The 12,236-nt window shown below is 40.0% G+C and overlaps 1 protein-coding gene across 18 annotated transcripts in view; it reads right to left on the bottom strand.

Annotated features, from left to right (window-relative positions):
- CHRM3 (cholinergic receptor muscarinic 3) overlaps positions 1-12,236 on the bottom strand; it is a 504,026-nt gene that overhangs the window by 66,293 nt on the left and 425,497 nt on the right. The gene's annotated exons all lie outside the window — the stretch shown is intronic.

Genomic DNA, 12,236 nt, shown 5'->3' with positions numbered 1-12,236 from the left:
TCTGAATTAGCATTTGTCATGAATTGTCCATATTGTTCAGTCTTTTGCTTACTTGCTGCTTGGGGAGCAAGCAGTCCCTCAGTTTTGTCTCAGATCTTGGCAAAGCTGGCACTTCTGGAATATTTTTTTTATCATTTTTCCATTGATGCATTAGACTAAGAATCCTTTCTGTGATATGGAGGATTAGTTTGATTGAATTTTGACTAAGTCTGTTGGATTTTTCTTGAGTTTATAACAACAGATTACTAGATATCTACTAGAAGTAATAATTTTCCTTTATGCCTAGATAAATGTTCAGGCCAATAATTATAGCAGTCCTAAGAATATAATTTTTATTATAGGCCTTTCAAGAGAAAGTATTTTCTGGACTTTACTTTAAAAATGACATTGCGAAAAAAAAAAAAAAAATGACATTGCGGGGGGATCCCTGGGTGGCTCAGAGGTTTAGTGCCGGCCTTCGGTCCAGGGCGTGATCCTGGAGACCCGGGATCGAGTCCCACATCGGGCTCCCTGCATGGAGCCTGTTTCTCCTCTGCCTGTGTCTCTGCCCCTCTCTCTCTGTCTGTGTCTCTCATGAATAAATAAACAAAATCTTAAAAAAAAAAAAGTTAAAAAAAAATAAAAAATAAAAATGACATTGCCATCTATGTCAGAAAATTTATAAGGAAACAAAGGACAGATTTACTGTGTCAACAGGAGTCCTGGCCTAGAAAATGTGTATTAAATCATGGCTTTTTTTTTTTTTTTTTAAGTAGGCTCCACGCCCAGCATGGAGCCCAATGTGGGGCCTGAACTCAGGACCCTGAGATCAAGAGTCAGATACTTAACCAACTGAACCACCCAGGCACCTCAAACATAGCTTTTTTTAAAAAAATAAAAAACCTATAAAATTAATATTAAAATTGTTAAACCTGAGATAAGTGTTATCAAGATACATTTTCTTCAACAGTTAAAATTTAATTAGTGTGCATTTAAAAAGTGTACCCACCTATCCCTCTATTGATAATTACTTTCTACCAAACCTTTATGTTATAAAAAAATATAAATTTAAGATCCATTTCCACAAAGGCAGTACTTAAGAGTGATCTATTTTAGAAAAGCCCAAATAAAGTAAGATTAAAAAAACACAAGGACCTGTCTAGAAGGATATGGCTTATACTGATATATGAATGTCCACACTTGAAGTATGGTTTAGCATCTGTAAAACAGGCCAGAAATTAGAATTTGGTATGCAAGGCCTAAGCCTTCAACTGTTTTGTGGATGTTCTTTAGATATACAGCAAGTTTATTTTCTTTAATGCTCCTTTGTGCAAAATTGCTTCAGAAATAAAATTATGCCTTGTTCCATGTAGTGAACTTTAGCAACTTAAAAAGTGTTCTTAAAGCTGTCATAAGGAGGTGGGTCTATGCCCACATGACTACAAGAGCTGGGTAGATGGCATACTGAGTGAGGCAGGCAAGTTGTAAGACAAAAGGGCATGATAGGAACCTTCTGGAAACACAGGACCATTGAACCTGTGGATTCAGATCCAGTGTTGCCAGATTTGTCTCTTCAAGAAAAGCATATAAAAGTCCTGACTGGGATCCCTGGGTGGCGCAGCGGTTTGGCGCCTGCCTTTGGCCCAGGGCACGATCCTGGAGACCCGGGATCGAATCCCATATCGGGCTCCCGGTGCATGGAGCCTGCTTCTCCCTCTGCCTATGTCTCTGCCTCTCTCTCTCTCTCTGTGACTATCATAAATAAATAAATAAAAATAAAAAAAATGTATTTAAAAGTCCTGACTTTAAGATATTGGCAACTATTTAAAAGCAAAACCAACCAAACAAAGCCCACAAAAATGAGCAGGGTAAAAATCAACCAAAATCTAATGAACAACAGCATATCTGTGGGTCTAATTCCTGATTTGCCCAGGGGCTGCAGTTTGCTACATTTGGTTTATACCATCCTATTTCTCCACTCAACACCTTATTGAGGAAGCATTTTCTACAGTTTTCTAGTATCTCTTTCTTAATCAGCTCTTGCACAGGCGTTATGTAACTTCTTTCTACTGTGACTAAGTGGGGCATAAGGGAAAATTCGCTGTGAACTGACTACAGCAGATTCAGTCCATTTGTAACCTCTGATATCTTTAAAATAAACTTATCTTTTAGATATAGATAAGTCTCCCCTGAATCTGGAGGTTGGGAAAAAAATTCCAGACTCTTCTATAAGCCTTTTCCCTTTGTCGGCATTGCATTCCATCTACAACATTCTCAGACCATGTTCTCCCTACCCCTGCATCCCCGATTACCAAGATGGGTGTCAGTGTCTTGGTTAAGAGTCTGAGCTTTAAACTCAAGACACATGGGGTGACTTCCTGTTTTGCTACTTACTCATCAGGTAACTCAGAATAAACTGTCCAGTATATTTGCATCTCAACATCCTTATTGGTGAAATAGGCTTGATAATAATGTAATAGACTGATGGGAAGGATTGAATGGAGAAACAAACCACAGTTTGCTCTATCCTTTCTTTCTTTTCTTTTTAAAGATTTTATGTATTTATTTGACAGAGAGCGAGAGAGAGAGAGAGAGAGAGAGAGAGAGACCAGGGGAGGGGCAGAGGAAGAGAAAGAAGGAGAAGCAGACTCCCTGCTGAGCAGGGACCCTGATGTGGGACTCAATCCCAAGACCCTAGGATTTTGACCTGAGCCAAAGGCTGACACCTAACTGACTGAGCCACCCAGATGCCTCAGTTTGCTCTATCCTTAACAGTAGATATTAGTAAGGGCAACCCATTTTGTCATTACATAGCTGTAATTCTCAGGAAATTCTCCTTGAATTCGAGTTAAAATGGTACCTATTAGCCTCATTCTATCATCTATCTATCTATCATCTATCTATCTATCTATCTATCTATCTATCTATCTATCTATCTATCATCTATCTATCATCTATCTATCATCTATCTATCTATCTATCTATCTATCATCTATCTATCTATCTATCATCTATCTATCTATCTATCATCTATCTATCTATATCATCTATCTATCATCTATCTATCATCTATCTATCTATCTATCTATCTATCTATCATCTATCTATCTATCATCTATCTTTCTATCTATCTACCTGGAATATTACTCAGCCATAAAAAAGAATGAAATCTTGCCATTTACAAAAATGTGGATGGAACTCAGATATATTATACTAAATGAAATAAGTCAGTCAGAGAAAAACAAATGCCATATGATTTCACTCATATGTGGAACTAAAGAAACAAAACAAATGAACAAAGAAAAAAGAGACCAGTGAAAAAACAGACTCTTAACTATAGAGGACAAACTGATGGTCACCAGAGGAGAGGTGGGAGGGGAGAAACAGGTGATGGGCTTTAAGAGCATACTTATCCTGATGAGCATTGCGTAAAGTATGGAAGTACTGAAGTACTAAAGTATTGATTATATTGTACACTTGAAACTAATATAACACTGTACATTGATTAAACTGGAATTAAAAAAATTAAATATTTTTGTATCTGTTTCTTCCTTTTGTTGGAAGAAAACAGAGGCACAGTACTTCTCCTATAGGGACAATTTAAGTTTTTTAGCTGGCCCATGTGGAAATGCTAGAGGAACCCCATGTTTCCTTCTAGATGTAGTCTTATTATTCGTTCATTTTCGGTGATCTATTACAAGTCACTGTAGAATTTTATTGTGTGCAGATTCACACCCTACCAGCTGTCTCTAAGGGAGGAAAATAAAGAGTAAAACTCCATTATTTGTTGACTTCTTATTTTTCATTAGACCTTCAGGGACTACTATTTTTCCACAATGAAGAGAAGTTCCATGTGGTTAGATACCCAAAAGGCTGTCTGTGGGATTTGGTATACTAAATTCATTGGCAGGTAATGAAGGCATTCATTTAAGGCATTAACATAACTGGCTTAATTTCATCTCCATGGGAAGATGGACAGCCTCAGAAGCCCCAGAAACTGGTCTGTTTTATCAGAATGCAGCGTCAGGGTCAGACATGCCCCACCAAACCCCACATTCCTTTTAAATTCTTCTCCAGAGCACACTAGCTCAAGGCAAAAGTTCTAGCAAAGTGTCCCCCAAGTGTCAATATCTAACACATACTACATCAGTTTTATTCAAGGAGAGGCTAATTCTGTGAGAAAATTCAGTGAAGTGTACAGAGCTTTATCATATCCAAAGTCATTGCTCAACCTTTAAGGGTCAGTGAGGCAACACTCATGTTCTCAATCCCTGCTTGGTAATAAGGACATCTCGAGTCAGTTTTGTAGTCGACAGAGAGGCAGGGTGTTTTGAAGTACAATGTAGGTGGATGGCCTCTGATCCATCTGTTCTGGTAGCTGGGCCTTTGTAAATGGCCTAAAATTATGATGTCTCCTCTGTCTGCTGCTGCCCACACGTGCACCATGAAAAAGGGATGATCACTTCATATGCCAGGGCAACAGTAATGAATATTAATCACAAAGGAGTGGAACAAACAGTGACTGTGCTCCATTTCTGATTAGCATACTACACACTGACATCATCCTGGAAGTTCTAAAGAGGCAACACCATGGTAACTCTTTCTCTTATTCTAACTAATGCTCTTGGAATTATTGGAGGAGCACACAAATGCAAAGAATGAGATTTCTGTTGTTCTGAAGATTTGGTTTGGTTTGGCTTTTATTTTATTTTATTTTTTATTTTTTAAGATTTTTAAAACTTATTCATAGACACACAGAGAGAGAGGCAGAGACACAGGCAGAGGGAGAAGCAGGCTCCATGCAGGGAGCCCGACGTTGGACTCGATCCCAGGTCTCCAAGATAACACTCCAGGCTGCAGGCGGCACCAAACCGCTGCGCCACCGGGGCTGCCCTGGTTTGGCTTTTAAAATCAGGTCATTGAAACTTTTCTCTTTTTATCCCAGAAAAATAGCCTGTACATTGGGCAGCAACACTTTTAACATCCTGCCATTCATCAGTCGTGTCTAATTATGCTCCCTAAACCTATATATTATATTACTGTCATTTTCTTCCAAATATCAGTTTATTAGAAGTTAAACTGGACTTTAACAGCTAGACTGCTTCTCAAAGCGTGACTGTGAATAGGAAACCAATGCTGTGTGAAGTGTCTGAGTGCTTGGACTAGTGATTGACTCTTAAATGCATCATAGGGCATAGAGATTGTGTTAATGGGGCAAATTCTATTAACTTAGTGTCTTAAGGTAATCGACTTCTCAGTATCTTTACTAAGGTGCACAGCCACCCATGCTCAGTGGTTGAGCATCTGCCTGTGGCTCAGGTCATGACCCTGGGGTCCTGGGATTGAGTCCTGTATCAGGCTCCCTGTGGGGAGCCTGCTTCTCCCTCTGCTTATGTCTCTGCCTCTCTCTGTGTGTCTCTCATTAATAATAATAAAAAAAAAGATGCAAAAGAGAGATACCACTATCAAAACAGATGTATAGATTTCCAAATGCACACTGAGCATAAATATAAACTTACAATTGTCCAGAGGAATATGCCCAAAATTGAGGGAGGAGAAAATCCTCTAGGGAGGAGAGTGAGACCAAGTGCTGGTCAGGGGGAGATGGTAGTTCCATCTCTCCTGTTAGAAGATTTAGAGTAAGAATGTATCATTCGTTCATTATTGTCCAAGTTAAAAATAAAATTTTGAAAATGGAAATGTGAGTTGGATTGCACTCTGCACCAGGGACTGACATTCTTCCTCATGCACTGGGGGAAGAGCCCAGGTCTACCTCTTTCCTTCCCTCTCTCTTCACTTCTGCTCCAGCTCTGAGAGTGCTATGGGAAAGCACTGCTCACACTGTCCCACTGAATTCAATATCAAGCTTCCCAAAGCCTTTAGGGCCTTAGTTGCTCCTCTGTAAGCCTCCTCACCCTTGCCTCTCTGTTTAAAGGCTGGACATGAATAAGTGGACCTTCAGGAGGTCCTCATCACTGAACCTGGATATTTTAACACACTTAAACATTTAAGGATATAAGTGGTAGTGTTCCTTAGCATCCTATTCTGACTTGGATAGCGCTTCCCAAAGCCTAAACAAAAATCTATCCCAATAAAACCTAATAGATATGGATGATCAGTATGCAGAACCACTAGAATAGGTTATGTATCCCAAATCAAATACACAGTCTGTAACACTTTATTATTAAATCATCTCAAAGGTCCTGATGTAAATCTAAAGGCAAAGTGGCTTTGAATTAAGAGGTATAAGAACCACCTGAGTCCCAGTCCCAGTATTTTACTAGTGTGACCTGGGGCAAGTTAATGAGCCTTGGTATTTTCATTTACCGAGGAAGGCATAATTATACCATGGTTCTCTTAAGCGGTTATTTGGAGGATCATCTGTTCTGAGATTGCCCTGAAGGGCGGATCACATGGAGGAGGTATTTATGTTGCATTTTACATTTTCAAAGATGAATCTAATGCTCCCTTCTTTTTACCTGTCCTCTTAGAAAATCTGTCCCCATCTGAGCTCGACCTTTTTAGATGACATGACACTTTGTTTGACATCTTCCTTAATCTAATTTGAGTTTTTTAGGGGTCTTCTATGAATATATAAAAGATTATCTAGCTGCATTTTCCAGAAGTGTCAGTTTTCCAGAAAATAACTTCATATTTCTGCAATAAGAGTTTTCCTTTTTACCTGTAATTTTTTTTTAAAGGTTTTATTTATTTATTCATGAGAGACAGAGAGAGGCAGAGACATAGGCAGAGACACAGGCAGAGAGAGAGGCAGGCTCCCCATGGGGAACCCAGTGTGGCACTCGATCCCAGGACCCCAGGATCACGACCTGAGCCAAAAGCAGATGCTCAACCATTGAGCCACCCGGGTGCTGTGATAATGTTTTACACATAAAAAGACCCACTGTATTATTTCACAGGGCTGGTGGTTAACGGTACAGTAACAACTATGTATTGAGGGCCCTGTCATATAAGAGGGAATTCCCTGGATCTGCAGGCAGAAGATTCCAGTGTCCACTTTGTCACTAACCAGCTATTTGACCAGATGTCCAATCAACAAACCTTCTTGGGTTTTCTTCACCTAACATGAGATAAACCTTCATAGGCTTGTGGTAAGGAATAAACGAGATCAGTTGCATACAAAATGGGCACGTCAATTTTAAAGAGTTTACGAATGTTAAGAGAAGTAATGAAAGAAGAAGGAATGTATTCGCCATGTGTTCTGCCTGCCACTTACAACCAACACGATACCTATATATTGTAGTGTCATACCAAACTGTCTGAAAACAAATGGTGTTTGTAGTGTCACGTGGCTTTAACCACACACATCTGTCTCTGATCACATGGCTTCTTTCTGATCAAACCCCTTCCATGGGTCCCCACCATCCAGACTCAAGTTGAAGCTCTGTTACCTACAATTGTCTGACTCCATGATACCCTCCAACCTTGTGTCCACACCACCTCCATTTATAGACCCCATTGCTCAGTCAAAGGAAACTGCTTCCCATCTGCCAACTACTACTGAAATTTCTGACCTCACTGTTTATCCACTGCCCAGAGTGCTGTCTCCCATTTTTATATGTCCTGCCTGGTCTTTGGGCCTCAGGCCAAATGTCACTTCCTTTATGATCTTTCTCTGAGTCATACTTTCTGAAGTCTACTCTCTCTTCTTTAAAATTCCACAGAGCTTTGCCATTTTACCCCTCCTACCTTTTAGTATCATTACCTATGCACACAATTTACCCTCCCAATGACACTGCAAACTCTTTAAGCCTGAGCCACCCTGTTTCAGCCTCATGGAACCTGCACAGTTTGGCCCAATGCATCTCACTTAATAGAGACTTGGCCAATGAGCAATGAATGGATAAAGGAAGTGGAGTGACAGGGATCACATTCAGTTGATGCAGGTCACAGAATTTCAAAAGGACACCCCCACTCTAACCTGCTCTGAAAGATCAGCGATTTCAGATAAACATGTGTACTTAGCAATCTATAAAATTCCAAAGGAGAAATGTCTGGCCATCATTATGTAATTGTGTAGTTAGGTGCTTAAATGTAAAGATAGTTTGCAGGGACTGAATTGTACTGTTATCAGACATTCTTCATGTCCATGCTTCACCTTAAGTTCTGTGGTGTCTCATGGAAAACTTATATAACCTATTAAGTCTCTGGGGTTAATTGGTTGCAAATGTCTGTTGGAGTTGGCAGATTTCTAAGGAGGGCAGGACAAATGGGGGAGGCAATGAGGACCGGCACCTGACCCCCTGGCCAGGGTCCTTCCCCACTCAAAACTTTGGTAATGTCAGTTTTAGGAAGATATGTAGACAAGAGGCCAGCCTGGACAATCTCTATGGATTCAATCTAATTTTGCAATTCTAGGCTCCTGGGTATTTTACTGGCTCTCTTGAGCTATCATTAAGGATGTGTCAAATATGTCATTTTATTGGCTCTAAACAGACACTTCAAAGGGCGAGCATGGAAATGAAAGAAAAGTAAGATGCGTTCTCTCTGCTTGTACACTGTGAGGCATGACAGATTCCCAATTCATGGTTTGGCCAGCATTTTGGTGGGTAATCCATGAAGCACGAGGCAAAAGGACTCAATTTCTTCTCTTTACAACCCTATTTATTGCATTTCTGACAGCAGGGAATGATGACTATGTGCTCCAAAGATTCCTTGCCCACTTCTATTCATCTTAAACTTTTTTTTTAATTTTTAAAATTTATTCATGAAAGACACAGAGAGAGGCAGAGACACAGGCAGAGGGAGAAGCAGGCTCCATGAAGGAAGCCCAATGTGGGACTTGATCCTGGGACTCCAGGATCATGCCCTGAGCCAAAGGCAGATGCTCAACCACTGGGCCACCCAGGCATCCCTCATCTTAAACTTTAAGAAAATTTCCTTTTGTTGCCACTTCCTGCATATGCCAACATTGTTTCAGGAAACCTAGGAGGCTCTGCTCTCACGTGAAAGGGAGCTTTGAAGTTTGTGTTCAGGAATGGTGGTAATGAATTCAGATCTCATACTTCTAGCAGAGCAGTATGTTAAGGACAGAATATGCTCCTACTTCAATTTCCCAGCCAAGAAATATACTGGGATGGGAATAACATAATCACAGAGTTTCTTATATTTTTATCAATTGAAATATATTTATATTCTGCTATTTTAAAAACAGAGAAGGATTTGATATGGCTTCATTCAGCAGCACTGTGCCAGGCTCAGATGCTTGGCTGGGCCCAGAATGAGAAAAGCACACTTCCTCTGAAGCCACGCCCTTTCTTGGTCTGAGGATAAGACTTTGTTTTTGAAATAGCTTCAAGAGATGGTACTCGACCAGCTTGCATTTCCTGATGCTGTGTTAAGTGTTCCTACATCTCACTTATGAATTTGCTGGATGGGGAGCTGGTCATGGGAGATTCATCAATCTGAAGCCATATACTCCTCGGTTGAAATAAGAGTGCACACCAGGTCACTGGCTGGAAGCTCGATCCATGAAGAAGTATGCGTGCCTGTGAAAACATGGCACTGATCACCTTCTTCTCCACTAATGCATCTCCATCAACTCAAAATAAGCCCTCCTCTAACTTACCCTGTGTAGTTAAATTCATTCTGCACTGAACATATTAGTGTGTGTGTGTGCACATGCACCTGTCCTTTTGTGTTGACTTTACAGGCTGTACGTGGTATTATTTACTGGGCATTTGCATAGATGTTTCACAGGGAAAATGAACGGGTTTCCTGAGACACAGGCGGGGTCATGTGAATCCAAATGTTGAACAGAGGAGTCTGATTTATTTCCTTATCCTATTTTGCTCTTCTTACCTCGTTTCAAACTTTGTTGCTAGCACTGGAAGTTATTCTTGAATTGGCTTTCCATTAGGTAGGTTCCCTACTGCCTGGCAACTCCGATAGCTCTCCTCTACCTGGGTCAGCTTCCTTTGATAACCCTTGGATAAGCTGGATCATTTTCTCCTCTGCACCTGGTACTTGCTTTTCCTTATTGGGCTTTAATGCACTGTTTTGATAGTGATTTAATGCTTTCTTCCCCTTACTAGATTATAAATCCTTTAAGGGCAAAGACCATGTTTTATACCTCTGTGTTCCCACTGATTAGCCCATTGATAATTAATTCATGTTTATTACATTTAACTTGAAAATAAAACTCTAAAGATTATTAGCTTCAAAATTTTTAAGATTTTCCTTCAAATGCTCCAAAAAATATGTGAGAGATATGGTTGATTCTTTTATTTTTATAAAGATTTTATTTATTTATTGGAGAGAGAACAAGCTTCAGAGAGAGAGAGAGAGAAGGAGAGAGAGAACAAGCATGAGTAAACATAAACCCTGGGGAGAAGCAGAGGGAGAAGGAAAAGCAGGCTCCCAGCTGAGCAAGGAGCCCCATGTTGAGGCTTGCTTGATCCCAGGACCCTGAGATCATAACCTGAGGCAAGAGTGGACACCTAACTGCTTGAGCCACTTGAGCCACCCAGGCACTCCATGGTTGGTTCTTTCTTGAACAAGACTGAATATCTGAGCTTTACTCAGACACATTTAGAGATCCAAAAAAGTGATCTGTATATAAACGCATAATATATGATACGTAAAGAAAATGGCCTCAAGTAAAATACCAAAAGTGATTATCTCTGGGGAATGAAGTTATAGGTCATTTTTCTACATCTTGCACTATAATATGATGAGTATGTCTTATTGTTATAATAAAGACAGTAAATATTAATCACATGGCAGAAAACATACATGAGAGCTTTTCATCCGTGTCCTTCTGCATATTACATAGCAATGAATTAGTTCATCTAAGTCCACTACCTCATGAAAGGATGCTTAGGGTAGCACTTCCATACAGAGCTCCCTGGTCCTGGGAAGGGAAAGAGGCAAAGTGGTCCAAATGTGATGTAGTTGGAGCAGTCTTGATCCTTGACACTTGTTCATTTGACATTGGATTCTCTCACACTTCTCAACTTTAATTTCTTAAAACCTGAATTGTAGTGACTTATGTACATCTTCATTGATTCCTCTGAATCAGTGGGCTTCTGACTTTTCTGACTGTATCTTACAGAAACCTTGTATCTTCGCTGTGATCTGGTGCACACACATAGCCACTCTACTGAGACTAAATCTTATGTGATAATATCTTCACTTCATAGGAGGTACTCAGATGCTTTCTATTCTTTACTATTCTACATAAAAAATGCACTTCTTAATCTACTACATTGATTTCATATCTTGAAACTTGAAAACCATTGTTTGAAAGTCGAAGGACTTTGAGGTCGACAACCATGCTTTATTCATCTCTTATAATGCCTTCACACATAGAAGAAAGTCAAGAAATACTGTTACCTATTTTTTTTTCCAAGTAAAATGAATAATCTCTTGAACACCACTGACCAAATGATCTTTTGATCCCTGCCCCATGTTTCCTATAGTGCAGAGAACATAGTGGGCATTGGCTTGCTCAAAGACCACAGAAATCTATAAATATTCACACTGTAAAGTCTTCATGGAAGGAAGGAATAAGGAAAAAAAAAAAAAGAAAGAAAGGCAGAATCAGTTCTGTTTGTCCTTGAACAAAAGGTACAGGAATGAGTTGGCATGGAGACTCTGAAATGACTAAAGATTTGCTGAGTCTCATATGGGCCAGCAAGAGCTCCATGTGCTTTTTATTTTATCGTTACTAGACAAAACTTTGCTAACGGGGAAACATGCTTAAATCAAAATGGCAGGTAAACCAGCACTTTTCCCTTGATCCCCAGTCCCATCGCCTAAATCTGTGGCAGATTTGTTCTCTGACATCTCTAAGTATTGAAAAGGCACTAATTAGTCAGGAACCAAGAATTGCCCATATCTTCATTTGCTTTTCCTACTGTAGTGTCAATGTTAAGCATACAACCTTGTGCCTATATTAAACTTTATCCTAAACAGATTCATTTTAAGACCCTTCTCTACTGGGACTTATTCAAGTTGTGCTGAGCAGGTGTCACTGAGAACTTGCTCTATATCGGGCATGATTTTAGATCATCTGGGGCAGAAACTTAAGTGATACCTGAACAGTTCGTGGTCTAGTTGGCAGAGGCAGCCATATCCACAGTAAGCTCTGCTACCATATTTCAAGTGTAATACCAGAGGTCTGAGCAAAGAGCCATGGATACACAGAAAGGGAGCCCATGCTTCTGCTGAGCGTGATAGGTAGAGTCGGGGGTGGGGAGGGCTCACAGAGGAGGAGACATTTGAGCAGGGCTTTG

The sequence above is a fragment of the Vulpes lagopus genome, chromosome 3 (genome assembly GCF_018345385.1).
Source record: "Vulpes lagopus strain Blue_001 chromosome 3, ASM1834538v1, whole genome shotgun sequence".
Classification (NCBI taxonomy): domain Eukaryota; kingdom Metazoa; phylum Chordata; class Mammalia; order Carnivora; family Canidae; genus Vulpes; species Vulpes lagopus.
The sequence above is the reverse complement of the archived record's forward strand: the minus strand, read 5'-3'. Positions and strand labels throughout refer to the sequence as shown.